The sequence below is a fragment of the Phaenicophaeus curvirostris genome, chromosome 3 (assembly GCF_032191515.1).
Source record: "Phaenicophaeus curvirostris isolate KB17595 chromosome 3, BPBGC_Pcur_1.0, whole genome shotgun sequence".
In the NCBI taxonomy this organism is placed as follows: Eukaryota; Metazoa; Chordata; class Aves; order Cuculiformes; family Cuculidae; genus Phaenicophaeus; species Phaenicophaeus curvirostris.
Window position 1 is genome coordinate 62,782,869 of NC_091394.1, and position 24,769 is coordinate 62,807,637.

At 38.9% G+C, this 24,769-nt stretch overlaps 1 protein-coding gene across 2 annotated transcripts in view; it reads right to left on the reverse strand.

The window, feature by feature from the left end:
* PDE7A (phosphodiesterase 7A) overlaps nt 1-24,769 on the reverse strand; it is a 75,252-nt gene that overhangs the window by 35,812 nt on the left and 14,671 nt on the right. The window lies entirely within an intron of this gene.

Below are 24,769 nucleotides of genomic sequence, written 5' to 3' on the forward strand. Positions count from 1 at the left end.
TCCCACATGCTCCTCAATCAAACCCTCACAATAAAAAAAAGACACAGAACAATAATAAGCAGATAAAAAAAACATCCTCCTCACAGCCTTCTACAATGTAATACTTAACTGCTTGCAGTTCCTGGTTTATTTATTTACTTTTACCAATGGACTAATTCCATCTCTCAAAACTAAGAGAAATTAAGAGAAATAAAAGAACTCAAATGACACCACTACTGCAGTCCTCAGAATTCAACCTATATTCTGCAAAGGCTGCCACATGGTACTTTGATTCCACCCTGTACTTTCTGCAGGCAAATCAACTGAAGCAGGACATCACACATTCTTGTTTTTTAAAGAAAACAAGTGGCATTTCACACCTGAGGACAGAAGTCAAAGAATCATCAAGCTATCCATGCATGACACTGAGATACTCCCACACACAGACTGCATTTCTTACCCACACGAACTACATATGTTCCATACATATTCAGCTAATGCAATAATAGTTACAAATCCAGGAAGTATCCCACAAGCATGGTGAACTGGTCCTCTAACAGCTAAAAACTGGAGGAATGTTCTCATAGTTACACAATACTGGCATCACGTAGCCTTCAAAGCTTGACATGATCTATCACGCAGCTTCACAACTTGCCTTTACTGTGCTTTCTCCATCTTCTGCCCCTTCCTAGGGCCTTTGTTAATGTTACTTCTTAACCTCAGGTCTAGAGAAATTACCTTCACAGTGAGACCTATTTTGCCAGTTCACAACATTTGGAGAAGAATAGGCTGAGAGGAGACCTTATTGCTCTGTACAACTACCTGAAAGGAGGTTGTAAAAAGAAGGAAGCTGGCCTCTTCTCCCAAGTGATGGGGGACAGGACAAGAGGGAATGGCTTCAAGCTCCAGCAGCGGAGGTTCAGGCTGAACATCAGAAAAAAAAATTCCATGGAAAGGGTCATTGGACACTGGAACAGGCTGGTCAGGGAGGTGGTTAAGTCACCATCCCTGAACGTGTTTAAAAGGCAGATGGATGAGGTGCTGAGGGCCGTGGTTTAATGGTTAATAGGAATGGTTGGACTCATAATCCTGGGGGTCTTTTCCAACCTAGTGATTCTGTGGTTCTTTAAAGAAGTAAGACTTTTTGTGTGTGCACATCAAAAAACTACTATGACATTGCCCTGTGCACCATTTTTATTTACACTGAAGACAGTGAAATCTTTGGTGCCACAGAGGGTCATCATACCCCTCTGAGAATATCAGATAAAAGCCAACTTAGAGGTAAACATCGCCATCCATTTTTAATTCTGTGTAGCAGGAACATTGTACCAGCCTAAAAATGTGCAAGTTCAAAAGACAAGAAAACAAACCATGTGAGAAGACGGGATGGGAAAAACAGATGTTGGCTACTGAAAAGAATTCTAAAACAAAGAAAAAGAGATAAAGAAACAAATTACTTGGAAATGGGAAAAGGCAAAAATGTTTATATTCATCTACCTACAGAACAAACTGAATGTACACAAAGACTAGAGATTAATCACAGAATGGTTTGGGTCGGAAGGAAACTTAAGAACATCCAGTTCCAACCTCCTTGCCGTGGGCAGGGATACTTTCTTCCCCTAGGTCAGGTTGCTCAAAGTCTCAGCCAACCTGGCCTTGAACACCTCCAGGGGTGGGGATCCACTGCTTCTCTGGGCAACCTGTTCCAGTGCATCACCACCCTATAGTAAAAAAATTTCTTCCTTTATCTAATCTAAATCTCCCCTCTTTCAGCTGAAAACCATTACCCCCCATCCTATCACTGCACTCCCTCCCCACCTTTCCTGTAGGGCCACTTTAAGCACTAGAAGGCTGCTTTAAGGTCTCCCTGGAGCCTTCTCCTCTCTAGGCTAAACAAGTCCAACTCTTCCAGGCTGTCCTCATAGGGGAGATGCTCCAGCCATCTGATCATGTTTGTGATCTGTCTTTGTTGTGCTGAGCACTCCAGAACTGAACACTGTACTCCAGGTGAGGTCTCATGAGAGCAGAGTAAGGGACAGAACGCCCTTCCACGCCCTGCTGGTCACACTTCTTTGGATGCAGCCCAGGATATGGTTGACTTTCTGGGCTGCAAGTGCACAGTGCTGGCTCATGTTGAGCTTCTCATCCACCAACACACCCAGGTCCTTCTTTCCAAGACTGCTCTCAATTCATTCTCCACCCAGACAGTATTTGTGCCTGGGACTGCCCTGACTCAGGTGCAGGACCGTGAACTACTAACATCCAAAGGTGTGATTTGTACAACCAATGTGCTAAGTCTCCAAATCTGGATGCTACAAGTAGTTCTTTTAATGTTTTTCATGTTAAAACATGAAAGAAAACTATACACTTAAAGTCACTTGCAAAGGTAAGCTTAATACTGAATTACAGAAACGGCCAAAGACCAGTTCCAAATTGGGTCTAATTGCAGTATCCATTCTAAAGAATAGAAGTAAGAACTCCCTACACAGCAGTTTTATGTTGTCATAGCTTTAGTGACATTTTTACTTGGAAGATAAACCATGCAAATATTTCTCTTGAAATATGTCTGTACAGCATTTCTCACAGCATTGTGCATGTCCTGATGGGAAACACAGCAATACAACCACTCATCAGCCAGAAAGTTATGCTGATTTCCCACTAATGTTCTCAAAATTTCTTCATAGAATCTACTTTTGAATTTCAGCAAATATCATCTGAATATATTTTCAGTAGCCTAGAACAGTTCATATCGCTGACTAGGAACAAACAGTAATGTAATTTAGTGCTAACCTGCAATTTGCACCTGTCTATCATAGATTTCTGGGCATGTCCTATACAGTTCTGTAATCTAATACAGGAGAAAGCTAAGCATACATGCAGCAAGGAGAACCATGCCCAAGTGAAACATTAGTCTCTAAGAAGGAAAAATAATATGTAAAAAACTTACTGAAAGATAAATACTTCTGATTTTTTGATTCCAAAATATAACTTGCTTTCCAGAAATATTATTTGCTAGATAAAATAGTACATTCATATATGATATCAAACAAAGCACATTTTTAAAGACATAAAACAGCTGCTTATACGAACAAGTGATTCTGAAAGATCTCATAAGAAGCTTTGAGCAAAGTCTTTCAATATTACCTTTCAAAGTTTGGTTTCCTGAAGAAAAAGAGACAATTGATTGTGTAAACCTTACTAATGAAACTTCAAATTTAGTAGAGCTATATCAGCTAATTTTGCTAGAAGAATATAAGTCCTAAAGATGCTTCATCCATTCAAATTTATTAAATAAAAGAGATAAGAGGAAAACATTTCTCTGCAAGTTCCACCAAGGGACAGATACTGCATGAGTGATAAGCAGGCAGACCTCGTACCTTTAGACCAGGCAAACAAGTGAGGCACCAATAGTTGGGAGCATGGTGGTGGACAGAAACAGAGGAGGGAGCTAATGGTAGAGGTTCATAGTAGCTTGTGATAGGCATGTGAATTAGATAATATTAGTCACTCAGTCATGGACTGCTTTGTATCAGCTTATGCTCCAAATAGGTAATAGAGTATGTACTGCAGTTCAAATAAATTGTCAGTATATTTGTTACACTATGCCCTACACTACTCTAAATGCAAGGAAAAACATCAAAAAAAGAGAAGTAATATAATCTGCCCTGCTTGTGCTTCTTGAAGATGCTCTGCCCAGATTCCACTTTTTAAATCCTGTAAACAGAAAGACCGAATTTAATGAATTAGCCTCTACTGCCATGTGAACTGTCATATGCAGCAAATTTGTAAGCAGAAAGGCAAATGCATCATGGAGAACTGAAATTTCTGTAGAGCACTCAACAGTTCGAACAATTTTATGACCAGGATTCTACCCTCGTTGACCACCAAAAAAATGCCTCCTCCCTCACTGCTAATCAAAGTCCCACTCTCTGTAACCTACACCAAGACTATATTTACACTAAAAATGTACCTGAGATGACTGAAGCATACACTGTATCAGCATACAGGAATCTCAGCTAAAAACTTCATGGACAGAGCTTGACTTCTAGCACTTCAACATATCACATTATTGTTAATACTTTTAACTCACTTGACATAAAATTTTATTTCTAGATCTCTGCCACCTCTTCAGTTACCTAAAGCCTTGTACCTGTTAATAACCCGTAAAGCATATTCAACTCCTTCCCCTCTGCACAAATATCAAACAAGTGAGCATCATTCCAACATGCAGACAGAATTACTAGTGCTCAAACTGAAGACACTCCTAAATTGTTTTGGCAGGTTCCCTTTTCAAGCACAAGGACAACTTGGTGAGGTGAGAATATCAGCTGGGTTCCGAGTGATTCAACAAATTCCTCAAATGGTTAGGTGAGTTTCCTAATAGCTCCACTCTCTTCCCAACTTGAGCACAGCCATCTGAACTGGGTGGGCTGGTTTACGTCAGCAGTGAAGACAGATGTCAGAAAGATAATTGGCAAGAATGTTTTTTACACTGGACTTCCGCTTTGAAAACCTCACCTTAAATTTCAGTTTCATACTAGAGTGTCATTTATTATTCCAAAGGGCAAAACAGTACAAAAAGCTTTCACGTCTCCTCTCTTTTGTCATTTCTTTATTGAAGGTGAACGAAAGAAGTTTAAACTAAAGCAGAAGCTCCATTAATCCTTTAAGAACAACACTGATAGACAGAATCCACAAAATCAGGCAAAAGGAGTATCTACCAAAACACAGATTTGTGAAGAGATTTTCAGAAAAATCTGACTTAAGTATAGGAAGTTATTAAAAGCTATGCAATGGGAGCGACGTGCCAAAATAGCACATTGATATATCTTCAAAGGGAAACCACTTTGGTGATGCTAGGGAGTACAGCATATGCATGTAACACTTGGAAACGGAGCACCTGCTGCTGTTTGTGCCAAACAGAAACGTTTCCATTGACGTATCAGTTTTATCACAAGGATTTCCCAATCCAGTTCAGAACACAGCATCAGCGCTGCTGTTGGGCGCTCCATTTTGGCAAGCGCCAGCTAGTCTGCTTTTGGACTGTCAAATGAAACAACTGCTGGTCTTGCTCTGCAACAGCGGAAAGAATCTGGCAGCACTGTTGGCCTTCAAAGTTCAGTACCTCCCATCAGAAAGAGCCACAGATGGGTTTTGGGAGTACGCAACCCTCATTTTGCAACCCAGTTGTTTAGCCAAAGGCTGGGAAAGAAAAGCCAGAGGACAGCATCACAGCCAGCCACTTGTACCTACTTGGCTTTCCTGCCCAAGTTGTTTGCCCAACAATCAGAGAAGTGTTTTCAGAAAGAGAAACTGAGAAGTTTGGAGAAGTTTTAATATCATGGCAACTGGAATTTACTGGTTATGCTTCCTCAAATACACACGCCTGGAAACTATTAAAGATTCTAAGACAGTTTATCAACCAGAAGTCCCTAGAATGACAGATCAGATTTCTCCAACTATTATTGGATTTCAAAAGCAAGACTGTCATTTATCAGAATTCTTAGAATGTTTTCAAGCAATTTAAAGTTCAATGCTAACATAAGATCCACGGGTTCTCACATGGCGTCGCCGAATTTTTACTCACTAAAGTGTAGAAAATGTTCTTTTAAAGCACTTAAACTCAGGTAAGCCACTGTAAAACAGCCCTACTACTGTTTTCTAAATATTTCACAGGACTTCAAAGCAGAATTCTCAATGTTCACCAAACCAGCAATAAGAAAATGTAGTTAATTTCAGGAAGGCCATACTAATGAGAATGTGATACACACACCTCCTCCAAATATCCAAGCATGGCAATTTGAACAATTTCTTCTATAAAGCTATTTCACGTGATTGTCTCCCAAGACAGACAGCAATAATTTATGAGCCTAGCTATTGTTTGAATGACAGTTATCCATGACAGTGATGTATCTACAAGCAGGCTGTAAATTATTTTCTCTTATACACCTCAGATGTGTATCATGTTGCATCCTAGGATTTATGAAAAGTTTTATCAACATAAAGACTTCAAGATTTAACAAGAATATACGAAACAAAAAGCTTGAAAATCTATCAGAAAAGAAAGAATAGTGAAAACCAGCATAAGTGATTGACATAAGTGAAGGCAGAAACACACAAGGAAAGTACCTTTATTAACTAATTCAGAATAGCAGAAGGACTCGAAAACAACAGCAAACTAGGATAACTGGATAAACACAAAAAAAATCTTTCAAAGAAACAATCATTAGCACATTTAAAAACACAGCCATAAATCGCAGAGATTTTTATGTTTATTTATATTACGTCAGCTACCTGGAATTCCTGGGTTTTCCATCTTAACAGAATCTTTGACCAAACTGAATTACAGACATCATCCTTAAGCGAGCTTTCTGTGTCGGGTTTCATAAAACCACGAATTCAACAATATACCAGTAAAATGCGGACGATGGATTAGGCTAGGACTCCAGCTGTAAAACTCTGGCATTTAGAATCTACCTCCAGTCACAAGTGAACGTCCATTAGGATATCCTGGTCTTTTTCTTGATGTGACAGAAGTTATTACAAGTGCTAGCAACTAAACCTGACTGGTTTAACATTTAGTAAATTTAGAACTGCGTTACTGGCAATGACTGAAGAGTACAGGCACACATACCTTACAAAGCTTGTTTTCACAATAAATTCAAACTTGTTTGTTCAGATTCTCCTGTTCATTGTACAAAAATGATCTAGCAAAAAAATCTATGTATAAATGCATGAACTCTGATTTCCCCATCCCACCCTCCCCATTTCCTTCATTATTTCAAGTTATACTGGCCCTCCTTCACTATCTTAAACATATTTATTCCTCCTTTTGGAATTAATTCCAGATTAGGCAGCAAGCTGTGCTGAGAGAAGCCTGGTCTCATCTGCAGGCACCTATTCCACACAATGTACACTATGGAGATACTTGCATTCTTTACAACGAGAGAATAAGAACTCCTAATTCTGTCATTGGCACACATTTTTCAAAACACAGGCATCTCAAATGGAAAGGCTACAAAGTGAAGTAGCCAGTATTTCACCTAAGCAAACAAAACTGGTATTTCCACTCCCATAGCCCTGAAAATCAACAACACAAAAAGGATATCCTGTCCAGGAAGCAAAATACACTAACTTGTATTATTCTTACTACATTTAAAAATTGTTTTTCCTTATTTTCACAAAGCCTTTAAAGTGCTATAAAACTGCAGACCTGTTAGTAAAGGAGGCAAGCACACTCCTGCCATTCAGAAGCCATTTCTAATCCCTTTTCCCCATCTTCTAACTGGCACAGCTACAAACACACTTTTCCCACTTCAAGGCAGGCAGAAGTTAAGAGCTACAAAATCATGTATGAACACTTAAGAAACACAATTTTAATGACGAATGATGTGTTTCCAAAACAGATCAGATTTAAAAAAGGAAAATAAGTATTTGCAAAGTTCTTAATGACTCGTTTTCTCTCGGGCTACTTATAAACCTAGTTAGTCAAAACAGAATAATAAAACGGCCTACCTTAGAAGTAATCCATTTGATAAGGATCAGAGCTAAACACCAGACCAACGCAATTCCCATTGGATCACCCTAAAGACCCAACACATAATCTCCTCCCCGACCCTGTCAGAGCTGGAAGCTGTGTGAGGGTGTCAGAGTCCCAGCACCAGGGCACAGCGGCAGGCGCCAGCCACCCACCCCGCGGGCAGCAGCAGCTGGGTGAAGTCAGCTGCCAACCCCACGACCTGCCTGGCCAGAGCAGTGCTGCCTCTAATGCCGTGATGCCAGCTCCGCGCTCAGTTTTACAACCAGAGGACACAGCAAATAGTAAAACCTTACCAAAACCTACAGAAATGCTAAAATAAACAAAAAGCCCCCACCCAACACAATTGTGCTTTTGTAACTCATATTTTAACACAGAAAGGCTTGCTGGACTAGAGGATCAAACTCCGATACTTACACTACCTCAGCTAATTCAGGATACTGCCTTCCCTTTAAAGCTATGAAAAGCCCGTTTTCCAGCAGATTTCACCATAGCTAATATTCACAAGTCCCTTTCATCTCTGCCACCTGGAGAATTGCTATGAACTGAACTTCAAAACACATTTCAAGGTTGCTTTTATAGCAACTTACTATAAATCATGTTAATGAAAGAATGTTAATGCACTGAATACACGTAATCATTGAAACCAATCATGGTTCTCTAATCTCCTCTTTGTCCACTGAATACGGAGCCATCCCTTGTACTGCCTTCCTAGCCACACATACTCATGCCTGAACTGGCAAGTTGCTTCGGTTTCTTGTTCCAAGGGCTGAACTTGCCTGTGATCCCCCTCGTCCCCACCTAGCAATTTTCCAACACTGGAAAGCAAACTTTCTCCTAGAGTACTGATGATGCAGCCAAGAGTTTCTATATACTTGCAGCTGCCTTGAGATTTATTTTAATTTTTGCAATTTTAGGCTGACAAAGATGTTTCATTTCACAAGTACAAAGAAATCTCGAATAGTTTAACATCACAAAGTTCAACAAGCCCAACTGCAATATCCTGCACCTCGGATGGGGCAATCCCAAGCACAATTACTGCCCGAGAGCAGAATGGATTGAGAGCAGTCTTGGAAAGAAGGACCTGGGTGTGTTGGTGGATGAGAAGCTCAACATGAGCCAGCACTGTGCACTTGCAGCCCAGAAAGTCAACCATATCCTGGGCTGCATCCAAAGAAGTGTGACCAGCAGGGCATAGAAGGGCGTTCTGTCCCTTTACTCAGCTCTTGTGAGGCCTCACCTGGAGTACAGTGTTCAGTTCCGGAGTGCTCAGCACAGTAAGCACATAGATCTGTTGGAACAAATCCAGAGGAGGGCCACAAAGGTGATCAGGTGGCTGGAGCACCTCCCCTATGAAGACAGCCTGGGAGAGTTGGACTTGTTTAGCCTAGAGAGGAGAAGGCTCCAGAGAGACCTTAGAGCAGCCTTCTAGTACTTAAAGAGGCCCTGCAGGAAAGGTGAGGCGGGGCTTTTTTTGAGGGAGTGCAGTGATATAATGGGGGTAATGGTTTTCAGCTGAAAGAGGGGAGATTCAGATTAGATAGAAGGAAGAAAACTACTGTCTTATGCATAAGTTTAATACTAGAACACAGAAATGCCCATCTGTTAAGAACCACTCCAGCATTATTTGCTTTAATTATGACCTGGAAATGGAAAGAATGTTTAAGGAATAGGATTCTGAATTTGGGGAGAAAGGAAGACCAAGAAGTACTCTTGTTTGTGTAAGTATGAGAAATCAACAAAGAAGCTAAGGTGCCTCTTTTGGGGCAGATACTGCTTTGCATAACCCCATTAGCAATTCCAAGGTGAAGGTAAAATAAATTATGTTTTACCAGTATATGAAAGAAATTATCATTAGCAAGTACAGTAAACTCTCAGGTACAAGATTACATAAAAACAAGCATACTAATTTCTCTCTGTGATAACATACTTCCTAGTATACTACCCAAGTTCTGGGAGTGCCATCAGAGACCCTTCGGCTGCAGACATTGCCATCAATCTCTGTTTCATTTTGAAATTAAGTACCATATATTGCATTTTTGTCTTTTAAAAATTATAAGGGATCCTAAAGCTATTTTGTTCTCTTTCTTCTTCTCTTTCCTCCCCACGTTTTAGCAGTTTCTTTTTCATTATTTTTCTAAAATTTATTTTCTCAGCGTATGCACAGACGCCACATTTGATAAGGCAAGATTTTCAGTACTTAACACTCACATTTAGCATATAAGACATTATCTAGTTCGTCCATCTTTACTACCACCTGAAACCTACAAGCACAATTGCTTTCTCTTATATCCCAATGACATCAATGTAAACTTGGAAGCACTGTAGATGCATCTAAGCACATGCATGTTTCACTACAGTCTTTGCATTTGATAAGTAAACCTTTCTGTGTCATTCCTTATAAGACAAGAATTCATTATCAATACAGCAGAAAGCACCTGGAGTCTTGCAATAGTTACAAGGATTCCACTAAGGAATTTGCTGAAGATACCAGTTTGCTCTCCTTGTGAAACCAACATCACATGGGATCAGAGTAGCTCCCCATTAACATGCCACGGTGATCTGCAAGGATCCAATGATTTCAACATACACACCTAGCGATCTCCAAGGCTCCACAAGGAAACCCTTTAGTTTCCTATCAGCATACTGTGTTACTTGAAGTACCAAATCCAGGATCCCAATTTTACTAGTGTATTTCTAAATATCCACCTGGTTCCAACTTGTTTTGTTTAAAATACCCACTTGGCTCCAATCCTTTTTTTTTTTATTTTATTATTAAATAAATCTAAGAAATCTTGAATAATGACTCAGCACTGCCTTACAAACTTCAGTAATTACTTTATCTACAGAAGTGTCTTTAAATGCTCCCCCCCAAAAACCATTCCAATAACACTTATAGGAAATCCAGAGTTGAAGCAACAGCCCCATACTTCACAGGCATTACTGGGTCTCACGTGATGCTCCCATTTAAGTGCAGCAGAGCTTCACAGACATCCATCACCTCGTGATTTTTTTTATGCAGAAGTTTCAGGCTCATTACTAAACACTTCAGCTTTCCAGAATGACCTGATTTCACATGCATGCACTTGTACATCTGGCCTAGAAATGAGAGCTCTGTGAAGTCTCCTTTGCCCTTCCAGAACAGGCACAGAACAGTGTCTTGAAGCACACCAACTTCCAGGATACATTGCTGACTGGCACTGTACTTGCAATGGACCAGTCCGGGGAGGGGGGCCCTGACACGGAGGGAGGGGGGACAGAGAGAGGGAGAAAACCACAGCTTTAAGCTAATTTCAATCTTTTCTTCACTTTTCTACCTGTCGCTCATTATCATGCGCGATCTGCCACTCCAGCAGATTTCACTAACAAAGAATTAAACTGCAAGCTATGAGAAGTGTTCTTCAAACAAATATGCGTAACTATTGATGCAGCTTGACCCAACCTCTGCACTCATGGGAAATAGGAGAATGCACCATTGTTTTTAGCAATACTGAGAACAGTCCTTTTAGAATTTCACAATGAATACACAGTGACCACCTTTTACAAATACTACTTCTGTTTATGTCTTAATTTAAAATGTTATCTAAGCATTTTAATTTCAGTTCAGTTTCTTATTCAAAACATTTGTCATATTAGCCTATGTTGCAACAGGGTACAAGACTCCAACTACCCTAGCTGCTTACTAATAAAGCCACATATCAGCTAATAAGCAAACATGAAAAATGAAGGCAAGTTAGCAAAATTTACCTTCTTTAGTACATATAAATCACCACTACTAGTTAATTCTTGGCAACTGAACTCAAAAGCCTGGCTGATCTTAAGCTAAGGGCTTAGAACTCCTGAATACAAACTTCTAAAACCATGTATCCAGAAAGTAGAATTTAGCAATTTCCTTAAAGAGCATCATTCGTTTTTATACATCTTCCATTTCATCACCATGCTTATGCAGGTTAACAGAAATGGCTACGCAACACTGAAGAAAATGGTTTGGCAAAAATGCACATATCTTAGTTGAGGTGTGGATGATAACGCATTTTTAATGTCCTTGCATAGATTAAACATCTAGAAATAAATCACTTCGTCCCAAAATGCTTCTTTTGCAATAGAAAGTAGAATACTTTCAGTGCCTCAGTCATATCACGAACTTCAGTTAATCTGCCGGTGATTTACCTAACAGAGTAAATTTCAGAGTTTCTACAAAGGACATTACGCATGTAAAGGATCTATATTAGATAATTTGTCACTGTGCCAGTTTGTACCATATATAACCCTTGTTTTTACAAAACCATATGTAGCCAAAGAACCGAAGCTTTACTGTGCAGTATTCTTTCTCATGTTTTTCAGACACCCATTTTTCCAAGGCTGTTTATTTACAATTGCATTTTAGGGCTTTGTTTAAATCCACAGAACTTAGATATCTGCTTCTGGCCAGAGGAGAGATGGAGGTAAGAAGCTGTGCTCCACTTTTGCCAAATCCTCTTTGAAGAAACAGAATACTAATAAAAAAGATATTAAGATGATAGTCAACACATTTATTTTTCCAATTGTCTGTCAGATATAGTAAGGCATTACTTTGGACAGAAAACTGTTTCATCGTGGTCATACAGATGCTTATCCAGAGTTGGTCTACATCAGTTTGTATCTGTCTACAGCTGTTTGCAGACACTGTCATCTGCTCATTCACAAAAAGTCTGTAGCCCAGCAAGAAACTGGACTGGTTTGAAAGTTCAACACGAATGCCTTCACCTGTAACTTTGACAAGTTAAAAAATGGCACCACTGTTACAAGACAAAGTACCTTTGGGGCCTCAGACCACAATCCATTCGCTAAATATAGACTGTTGTGAGGGTGAGATGCAAAGAGGCAAATTTTAGCTGCTTTGAGTTACCACGTTCCATTACTAAACACATCTTCAAAGACTGAATGGTGTATTAGAAGCAAAACAAAGAGTAATGTCAATTCACACATAATTCACATATTACAAGTAACCTAGCTATATCAGTGAAAACAAGTGAACAGTAATATGTTAGAAGAAAAGCTACCAACACCTTAGACTTTGCAACAAACATTTACATTCTAATTCACCCCCTTAGAACAGTGTAAGCCTATCCTACTGCCTCTCTTATATTGAACTGAAAATCTAAATAAAAAACACTGAGGTCACAATCTTGCAGATGGACAACATTACAAAACTGTCGACACATCACAACACCAGTAAAGAAAATTACAGAAATCACAGTAATTGCATGTTATAATTCTTCAAAAATTATCTACAGAATATGCAAAGGACAAAAAGTTTGTCCTCTAAATACAGGGCTTAAGCTTTTTCCCTTGGAGAGAAGCCTCTCCAGTAACTTTTCTTCTTATATGAACACACCTCTGCAGCTTCACAGCTCCTAGAGGCGCATGTGTGGAAGGGAGGAGCATAGGAAGCAATCAGGGCCTCCCCAGACAGCAGCTGTATTTATTAATTTCCACAGATGTGTCCATCTGGCTAATGAACCCAAAGAAGCGATCAACACAGTGCAATGAATGAAGGCTAGAAGGGTAGGGTACAATGTGAGCTGCTGCTTTTGATTTGCTCCCTGGCTTCTTTTTCATTCAAACATGAAAAGCAATCAGAAATTAACAGATTGAATAAAAAAAAACCTAAGCACTTCTATTTGGCTCCCATGCGATGAGTAAACTTCCACAACTATAAGGGCTCAACTTCCTCTGAGCCTCAGAAACATCTGCCTGCTTGTTTCTTGACTGGCAATTTTTTTGCAACTCCAGCACTGCTAAAAGGTACTTTTAACCCCCTCGCACACACTGGAATTCATAGGAAATTAATTAAAGAGTAGTTTACACAAAATTAGAATATTGACATTTATTGAGACTCCCCAGGCAATACAGCTTCCATTTATTACAAGCAGGTATTTATGCAAGGATTTTAGATATCATTTTCAAATTCTATTTTTTAAAAACTGAGTTCTCACAGAAAAAACACATGCATTCAGCATTGCCCTAGGCACAAAGACACATGCTGAAGCTCAAACAACACGCTAAAAATTTAAAAGGCAGTAATAAAATCATCTTTGTTTCTGGTTCCTTGCTAGCCATCACACAAAACCATTAAAATATGTTGACAAAAAAATTATAAATTTCAAGAGGAAAGCTGGAAGTTTCACATTAAGAAAGCAGAGATGGCAACAGAACATCTGAAATTAATCAAGCCTAGCTGTTGTTCTCCTATTCTGTGATCATTTCCATTAAAGTAACTAAATGACTACACAGGACAAACACTGGAACTGGTTACACCATCTGCTGTCAAATCGATAAATCAATATAGTATTTTATTTATAATATGATGGCATTACAAATGAAAATAATTAAATAGTCATCATAGAATTTGTAAAGATTAAAGCGATTCAAAGAAAGACCAGATTGGCTGTGCCCAAGCATTCACAAAAAAGCAAAGCACTAAGAATCATAGAATCATAGAATAACCAGGTTGGAAAAGACCCACCGGATCATCGAGTCCAACCATTCCTATCAAACACTAAACCATGCCCCTCAGCACCTCATCCACCCATCCCTTAAACACCTCCAGGGAAGGTGACTCAACCACCTCCCTGGGCAGCCTGTTCCAGTGCCCAATGACCCTTTCTGTGAAAATTTTTTTCCTAATGTCCAGCCTAAACCTCCCCTGGCAGAGCTTGAGGCCATTCCCTCTTGTCTTGTCCCCTGTCACTTGGAAGAAGAGGCCAGCACCCTCCTCTCTACAACCTCCTTTCAGGTAGTTGTAGAGAGCAATGAGGTCACCCCTCAGCCTCCTCTTCTCCAGGCTAAACAACCCCAGCTCTCTCAGCCATTCCTCATAAGGCCTGTTCTCCAGCCCCTTCACCAGCTTTGTTGCTCTTCTCTGGACTCTCTCCAGAGCCTCAACATCCTTCTTGCGGTGAGGGGCCCAAACCTTAACACAGTATTCGAGGAGCGGTCTCACCAGTGCCAAGTACAGAGGGAGAATAACCTCCCTGGACCTGCTGGTCACACCGTTTCTGATACAAGCCAAGATGCCATTGGCCTTCTTGGCCATCTGGGCACACTGCTGGCTCATATTCAGTCGGCTGTCAACCAACACGCCCAGGTCCCTCTCCTCCAGGCAGCTTTCTAGACAGACTTCTGCTAGTCTGTAGCACTGCATAGGGTTGTTGTGCCCCAAGTGCAGGATCCAGCATTTGGCCTTGTTAAACCTCATGCCATCGGTCTCAGCCCAGCGGTCCAGCCTGTTCAGATCCCTTTGCAGATCCTCCCTACCCTCCAGCAGATCGACACTTCCACCCAGCTTAGTGTCGTCTGCAAACTTGCTAAGGGTGCAAGAAGGAACATAGAGTATCTGAAATCCAAGAAAAGTTAAGAGAAGTTATACTGGCCAGTGACATTTAACTTCCTTTCACCTCAAAAATCTAACATTCTAAGCTTGCAATAAAACCCCAGTAGCACAGCTACAGTTTTTGCTGCAAAATTATTTCCAGAGAAAAGTCACCTGGAGACTCATTTGCACTAGACACTAATTTCAGAACTTGCTTATGCACCGTACCCAAAAATGCTTGCAGTCTTCCATGAGTTTTCCCAAGAACTAATTAAACCTATGCCCATTAAGGTTAAGCTGACCAATTTCAACAGAACTCGTTAAGCAGACCAATTTCAGCTGAACTGGTTAAACTCAGAAAACCTCTAATGAGACTGTAAGCTGAAAAACTTAACCTTCCTTCCAAACCCAATGGTCCAACACCTGCCATTGCAATGCCTTCCCTTGTTTCCTGGCTGGAATACATTATTGCCAGCTTCACGCCTTTTATTTTACTGAACTACTGATACAACCCTGTCTTATATACTTCAAAATTCTTCTCCTCTGACCTGTAACAGATGCAAATTTCTTATAGCAAATGCTTTAAAAACTTGCTAATAAAGGTATTTCCACACAAAACTGATTATTTCATAAACATTTACACATTTGTAAAACATGCAGTTATTGTCTATTAATATTCTGTTAGCGTGGGGGTGCTGGCAATCCACGCACCCAAAGACTTTTCATTAAAAACCTTATCTATTTCAGCACCTTCGCCACTACAGATAAAGCAGACTCAGTAACAGAGAGCTTTTCACTAGTGTTGTGGCTTGTGTCTGCAGGTGTTAAACTGAAAAAGACTACTGTGTTTGAGACTGAAATACACTGAAAAGATCCAGCCTTCTCTTACAGAAATGTCAGAATAAGGGGGGGTTGTTTGGATAAAGAAACAGTTTTTATTTTTTAAAAAAATACATCAATGCTAAGAGAAAGAGAGCTGACAAAGGAACAGAAGAATTACAAGCTAGAAAATCATGTAAAAAGATTCATAGGCGAAAAAAAATCCATCTAACTGCAATCCCCAATTAGGTGGATGCATGGAAGGAGGTATGGAAACAGGCACATATAAGGAAAGTGTTCTATTAATATTTTTTTTATACACTTCACAGATGACACATTAACATAGAAAAAAGGTGGGAAGCTAGCAGAAGAAACATTTAGCGACTTCTTCAACCACAATTAATGCGCTTCTACAGTCTTCTCAAAACCACAATATCTTTGTACAGACCTCTCATCATTCAACCTGAGTGTGTTTTATAATATTTATAACATTACAAGACTATCTACAATTAAAAACCACTTTCAAGTAATTTTTCTTGCAGGGATTTTACAGCAGCATACCTCTGATTTTAATGTCCCATTTTTGAAAGTAACAAAATGCTATTTTCATCATCAAGCTTAACTATTAAACAGAAATCAAATTTAAGAATCAGGCGTATAAAAGTTATTTCAGCAAGATTTACATTTATAAAATTAAGTTCTATTTCAATTTTACTTAGTTTTCCCGCAGCGATGCTGAAAAAAACCATACAACTATGATATCGTTCCTTAAAGAAGCAAGAATTGTAGCAGTACCAACAAGAATGTTTATCTTTGAAGCTCCTTGCCACCCACTGGACACCTGTCAGTCTTGGCACTGGCCTTTATGCGCCCATGTAAAGAAGATTTTGCATGGCATAGCCCTCTCTTGACCAAATTAGGCTAACCTCATCTGCATTGACATCAGTGCCTATAATTTTGGAATCTCATTGACAGAAATAGCTTTATCACAGGGCCCAGCATATAAATTAAGCATCTGTATAGGGCATGCTGAACTTGTGGAAGTGATGAAAAGCTGTAGTGGAAAAATCTTAGCTTATACTTTGAAGCTATATCTAATTAAGGCATCAGTCAGTTTCTTCGGGTGAATTTATTATTTGAAGTCTTGATTTTAGTCCACTTGCAGTATTTTCTGTTTGTACACAAACTAGCGTTAAAACCTTTCATTTTAACTGAATACCCTGAATGGTAGTTAAGCTTCATCCATTTGAAAGCATTTAGTATTTCACATACAAATTTGTATTACCAGATCCCAGTTTTTTCTTCAAATTCAGCATCACTAATCATCCTGTTGTTCTGCATGAAGCCATCTCAGCTTGCTACAAGATTATCTCCAGTACTAAATTTGTGCTGTCTGCGCATGACAAACTCAGAATACCAAGACAATTAATTTTATTAATGCTATATGACTTAGACAGCAAGAGGAAAGTCTAGAATTTTGGATCATAATTTCCTTATGAACATACCAATCTGATTTTATAGAATGACTTTTGGAAAGAAGTAGAAGGGCAAAATAATCAAGCTACATCAGCAACCTCTGAAAAATATTTGGAAAATGAGGAAAGAGAAAGAGAGAAGTAACATGCATGACTGTAGCATAATTCCAGGTTCCTCATCACTCTGTCAGAGCTGTGAATTTACAGATGAAAAGGCGTACAAGCACTGCTTGCCCTGTTCTCCAGGGGAAAGGAGGATCTGCTGTCAGTTACTTCTCCAAATACGATGGAAGACAGACACAAGCCTCAATATAATTGAAGCCTTTCACACCTTATGAAGGAACTTTAAGATTTACAGATGAACATATGGACTACGAAAGAATAATAGAAAGCAATTCTTTGCTTTACAGCAGTTACTGAACATGGATCTTACTCTCCTGAAGGGAACAGTACTGGAAGCACTGAGCCTACCCCCAAAGACTTACACAGGAAAAATAGAAAGAAATGCAACCGGGCCTGTAGTTCAAGATCCTTGGGGTTTTTTTTTTTTTGGGCGGTGACACAGGAAGTCAAGCTGTAACATACACAGCAGAGCCTTCTTCCCACACTATAAATCAGTCTACCTTCACGACAATTACCCCAACTTTTTCTTTACTGCTTCCTACACAAAATTACAAATTGTCCTTGCACCTTCCAAGCAAAATTTTCCATGTGCAATCAAACAACTCACTCTCTACCTACTGTCCTCTCTTTTCCATTATATCCCAACCAAATAGTAGTGTAAGAGAACAGGAAAATAAAGACAGCACATACTGTTGCTGAACTACCAGCCTGGTCAAAGTTCTACTGCATACCATGTCAGAGAACTTCTCCTGGAAGTAACTGGTGAAAAGCCTATGTCTTGGTCTTTCATTTACTCTCCAAATTGTGAAAAGCAAAAACTTCTGAAATTTGGACAATAGAACAATGTTCAACACTGAACTTTTATTCTTCTTTGAGGGATAAGAGTATTTCTATTGAGCAATTTCTATTTATTTCAAAAGTTCCAGCCACGTCCTTCTAGACAAGTGATATAGACATTTTTGAAAATATCCCACACTGAAAGGTATTGATGGCAATCATTCATTAGCAAACAGTCAGTTGTTTATAATCCATATTTATGATGCTCTTAATTTAACCTCACACCTGAAAAATATTTTAAAAAAAGGTGTACTGGTGCATCTTAACTGAATTCTCCTACAGCATATACTTTCTGGTTGTTAACAGTCAATTTACACTCATAGCTTGTTGCTCCCATAATTAAGTCATAATTCTTTACTTTAAATGAAAAGTGAAAGGTCTGAAATGCCAATAGGATTCACGTATTATCAAGTGCTCAAACTCTGAAGGCAGAACTAATTTTCTCAGTGGCTTCTCTAAAGCACTCATCAAAAATAGCAGAACACTTCACAAGTATTCATCTTGAACACCTCAGCCCAGCACAAAGGGACCAGAGCCCAAACATCAGTCTTTCTGGAAATCCAGTTTAAGACTGCTAGAATTGCATTCTTCCATTTTTTTAATCATATACAGTCCCCATGTAAGCATAGCTCCCCAGCCCAAGTTTATTCTTCCTCAGTCAGAAGTGGGTAGAATGGAGGAAGAGGGCAGGAAAGGCAAATCAGGCTGCAAGATCTTGCATAAAGCACCTAACAAATGAGAAGCATACAATCAAGATCTAGGAAAAGCTTGATTTACATGTCTGCACTAATAAGCAATTACAAGATGGAAGCACAAGAAATATCTTTTTCTCCAGAGTGGCATTTAACTGCCTTGTAAATACACACAATCCTCCACTCTTCTTAGACAAAAACCAAAAGGAATGGTTATAACACTTCTCACAACACAAGCAAGTATGTTTTGTACAATAAAGAAGACAGAGTTTTCCTGCTAAATATTAACAAAATTAAAACCTCACAATGCACTGATGTTAAAGATTTTAATGTGGATAGCACAGGCAATCCAAATGCATAATCCCCAAGTGCTGTATTTCTCTTTAGAATTGCATCGATTAAGAAAACTGCTATGTCGTAGTATTCTGTTTCACTTCAATTTAAAAAAAAGACAAAACCACAAAAAAAACCCCAACAATCCAACAACAAAACTATGAAGTTTTATCTAGTGAGAACATACGTTACCCACTTAACTTCCCAAAGAAATTACAAACTCTAGATTCATCTCAGAGGCCTCTTACGCTGCTTTAAGACAAACTAATTGCATAACTCACCAAGTTCTAACAATTGAAATAGGTTTTTAATTTGTTGTCTGAAAAAAACAAATCTAAAATGCATCTCAAGTAATAAATGTTTATATAGAGATATACAGATACACTCAGCACATAAACTGTATTTGGAAACAAATGCACAAATTTAAAGCAATCGTTCTAACCAGTGAGAACCAGCTTCTTCGAGAAAGCAGTATGATGAGGAAAAAAGTAAAGCAGTTATGTGACTGATTCATTTTTATCTTTCTTGATCTAAGCAGCTACTTAGATTTATCCCTGAACAATCGAACTTTCTACACTGGACTGGATGCTTCCATTATCTACAAACACAAATGTTCAACAAAAAAATACATCTTTAAAACTCCTGGGTTTCGAATTTGTCCAAAGTTGCTCTCTCCAGGCATGTTAGTTCAAGACACAGTGCCTACTAGAGCTGTAAGTGTTGCAGTAATTGGGGCTGGGCATGGAAAAGCCATTAGCCATAAATCTGTCCTTAGTAACAAGAATAAGTTTTCAAGTGCACAGTTCCTGCTGAAATGCCTTTCACCCTGAAAATTTACTATTATACAAAGCGTTGAGAACAGGTTCACCATAAGAGCACAGCAAAGTGCTCAAAAGCCTCCTAAGAACGTTCACAATAATTACAGTGAGACTAAACATCACTATAATTAAGTTTCCTTGTTTAATAAAAATAACTGTCCAACGTTTTAAAATCCAAAGGTATAGGGCAGCTTATCTGAAAAACTGACATCTCTCACTGTCAGGTTATGGCTTGTGCTTTCTGGTATAAGACTACTGTCATAGGTAGTTCAAGATCACCTTGAACCAAGAGATTGATATAATGTTTGTTACCGTTTATATAAAAGGGGTACAACACCCTGGGCTGGCGTTGTCTTCAACCTCAGTGCACTGACATTGTTAATCATTTTTTTATTCCCTGATTCTGCAAAATAGGTTACAATAGAACACTCCACATTCGAGAAGTAGGATGAAGTACAACTAATAAGGTGAACTTCTTTCCTGGCTCCAGCCTCCCACATACGGTGGAGGTGAGATACAGGAGCCTTGATGCCCTTTAGCTGCACACCTCTCAGCCTTCCACCCAGGCACAGCATGCCCTAAGGCAATACGTACTCTACGTCTTCCCCATTCCAGACATGCTGAGAAGGAGTGGGATAAGCTCATACAAATACAAGGCTCCTGAAGAGAGGCACTGGAGTAAAAAACATAATTTTTTGCAAGTAGGTATCTATTATCACATGTTGGAACAGATTGCTGAAAAACAGCTTTGAAATCCAAATTTTAACTTCTTCAGGACTTAGAGAGGCAAGTTATTATTGCATTAGAGAAACTATGGTTAAGTTTAAAAAAAACAGCATATATCTGTGACGCTCGAGATAAATTTCAGCTTGCATCAAACCAGTGCATTTCCATGTTAATACTACAGCATTTTTTTGGTTAAAAAAAAAAAGACATCTACAAGCCTAAAAAAAATCTCTTTGAATGCAAAGTTATAAAGGTCACAGAAACATCCCCCACAAAACCAGCTGAAGGGACAAGAAGCTATTTTCCACTGCCAGATGAGATTAGCTGAATAGTCACACAAAATTTTCATAAAAATCATCCTATATGGAATTTCATATGCAAAATTAAGCAGTGGCTTATCAGCCCCCAACCCCTTCCTCCATATAAACTACTTCACAAATCCCTCAAAAGAGGAGTTTAACTGTTATTCACAACATACTTATTTTATTTTGGGTTTTTTTCCAGATATTTTATAGTATAAGAAAATCCTAACAAACTCACCTGATGGATTATTTTGGTATTTTTTTCCTCCTAACATCTACACATTAATTTCTGTGCAAGTCTGAGATTCATCCTTCAGAAATGAAAGGGTGGTGATTTCTGTAACTGCCAGTATTTTTGTTATTTCATACAAAAAGGTGCAATGTAAGAAAATCCATTGAACAACTGAACTGAAAGCTCCCCTGCAGCACTTCAGATTAAACTAAAAATAGGTGAGAAAGTTCAACATCATAACTGCTTATCATTTTTGTTTGTTCTTATGATAGAAAAAATAGGAGGAGGGGGAGTTGAACAAATTCTTTGAGACAGAAACAATTTTCAGAGAAGCAAGTTTGCGTTGGGTTCCCCCCTCCATGTTACATTATCTGTTTAATAGAGGTTTGTTTACTCAATTTCAACTTCAATGAGTTTCACTTCCTATCTTTTTTTTTTTTTGCAGAAGTGCAACCAATCTACAATTTTCTGAAGAAATACATGAATGTTCCTCAAGCTCACAAAAGATGACCTATTCAACAGTGCTACTTAGTTGCTCTTACCTTTTACAGCTTTCATGCTGCACCGAAACCTTTCTAAGGAGGTCTGCAAACCACTGAGGAAACCTGACAGTAAGATAGTTCACTAAATAGGAATTTAGTAAATGGGAGGTTAGGGAAACCCACTTCAGGCTTGTAACGAGGCACAAGAGCTTCTTCTGAACTAAGATGAGCAAACTTTCTGCAAAGTCAGAAGAATAACCCAACTCTTTGGAGGACCTGGGAGAAACGGAGCGACTGAATTAATGAATCCATAAATGTACCCAACATGAGTACCCTAAGAAAGGACAAGATAACATCCACGTGCTTTTTAACTGCCACTCACGACAGTTACCTAACTGCAGGTAGGAGCTGAACCTCGCCACCTCCAGATGAATCCAGAAGAAACTTGGGCTCCACTCCACAGTCCATGCAAAGAAGGAACCAAAAGAGAAGCCAGGTATATTCTTGCCCCCCTCAACAAGCAGCAGGAAGACTATTTTTCCCTGCTGCATGATTGTTTTTATTTTGGCATGTATATGCAACAGCACATCTATATACTGCACCAGTTTGGATAAAGACCTTAAGGAGTAACCTATCCCATTTCCCTACATTTATCAATGTGGATTGCCAGATATCTGGAAATCCTTCAGAGGGCAACTCTGTATCACACACAGGAAATCAGCACATTCTGGGCACCCAGATCCCTTGACATGATAAATTCTAGAACAGACTCTGAGCTTATAAATATGGGAACAGCCTACATGCATGCACTAAATCTGTGCATGTCAAAGCCTGCTACACATGTGCAGAGAGCTCCTCAGATTCCTAACTACTTTCTCCAACAGAGAATACTAGGTGACTCATTTCCTTGACGTGTACATGCATCATTTCAGTGTAAGATAAGAGATCTATTTTTTCCTTTTCTTTTTGAATGGCAGGTGTCCACCAGACCAAATCAACATCATAGCAGTGGCATCCCTTGAAATGAAAATAATCACTATGCCAATAATCACTTGCCATTTCCGACACTAAGCCTGAAAAAAATTATTGGGGGTGGGGATGGGAGAAGACACATTGGGGAGGATGGTAATCTGGCTTTCTAGAAAAAACATTTATTTTTTTTTCACCTGTGGTCAGAACTGATAGACAAGCTACCAAAAAGTATCCAGCACTAAAAGCGTGGAAGTCTAATCAGGAAAAAAAGGCAATGAATAACTAGAAACAATGTATTACGTCAAGTATTACACAGATTCATACATATCTTAAGCTTTCCAAATAGCCAAGAACTGCAAAATACCTAAATGTCCTATCAGTTCTGTAATTATTATCAATGAAGTAACAGGCCCATTATACCTGCTAATATAAAAAAGGCTAATTCACAACATAAAAAGACAGTTTAATCTTTAACAAATTGATAAAACTATCTTCAGTATCCTGTTTTAGATACCTTCTAAATCTACAGAAATTTCCCCAGGTATGTCATCAATTTTTTTTTTTTCCTTGCACTCCTCTCTAGATTCTGCAAAATATCAACAGCCCACAACTTAAACTGTATGTCATATAGAAGGTCTCTAAGATATTAAGGATGCCAGATTCTGGGTCTTTGTGATGATGACTTTACATCAGCTTTTTTATTGTGCTGGTAAAAACAGTCTGTCCATCGATGGAACCAAATCCGCACAAGACTCTTCTTATAACAGCACAGAAGAAATGTAGCCAGGCATTAACCAGTGAGACTCCTTCCATCCCCCAGCCATCCCTGAAACAGCAGATCCTTGAATTCCCTTAGAAATCCTCTGTTAAGAGATTGCTCTCCGGAATAGCACCAACGCACACAAAAATACAATCAGAATAATACCCTTGCTTATAATATAATAGCTAAAACAAAAAACTTATTTTAGAAATTTTACCTGAGAATGTAATTATCACCCACCATTTACCATGCAACTTCTGTCAATGTTTGTAACTTAAAAAAACTTACACAAGACTTTTGCTTCCCCTTTTTCCACCAACAGAAAACCACTAACCAAAGCTAATTATTACAGAGATACTGAGCATTTGATCTGAAATCTTAAAGAGTTATTAAAAACATGCAGTCTTTAAATGAAAGCTGAAAAAAGAGGGGATGAGTAAAAAATAAGAAAAGAACATGCTCTCAACTTTAATGCCCTCCACTAATATGAATAAAAGCCTGGGAAGAAAACACTTGTATATTCCAATGGCTGTAATTACATTTCACCTATTGTATTTGAATGAAAGCAGCAGGATACAAAAATAATTTTTTATTTGACATGAAGGATATTTTAAATCTAGTTAGTTAAATCAATGCTACCTGCAAATTATTCAAACTTGTGTAACAGTTAACTTTTAAGGAAAGAATTTAACCAGCTTATGTGAACTTGGAAACTCCAAGAAAGTAAAAAATATTCAAGTTGCAACTGACATTGTTTATATTTGTCCATACAGATGCAGCTTCTGGAGCACTGCTCTGTAAGCCTTCAATGCACAGACATGCCTATATTCCAGGCAGGACTAAGGCAGCTAGCATTACCCAAAAAATCGGTTATTTTTCCAAACAAAAAACAACACAGACCCACCAAAAACCAGCCTAGAAGTTCACCTTCAAAGGAAACATTTATTTTTCACTTCTGCATACCCTGAAACCAGTTTGCAGAAAGAGACCCAATACCAATGACATTCTGTAGGTCTCATCTTCCAGAAGGAAACTTAATCATCAGCTGCTTCAGCTTCTGTTCCTCCTGCTCAGCTTCTTACAACCACACTTTCCTCACCCACATGTGTGGTACCACAGATTCTTAGGTAACTGACATAATTTCCAAAGACAAATCACCTAGATGGCCGGACAAAGCTGATTAAGAAGATACAGTACAGCCATACCAACTTCATTTGAATGTGTGGGAAGAACTGACGTTGGTGCCAACACATTCATGTAATGTGGTCCCTGCAGATGTTCAAACGCTTTGAGTTGTCAGCTGCCTTTGGAGATACGCATCACAAAGC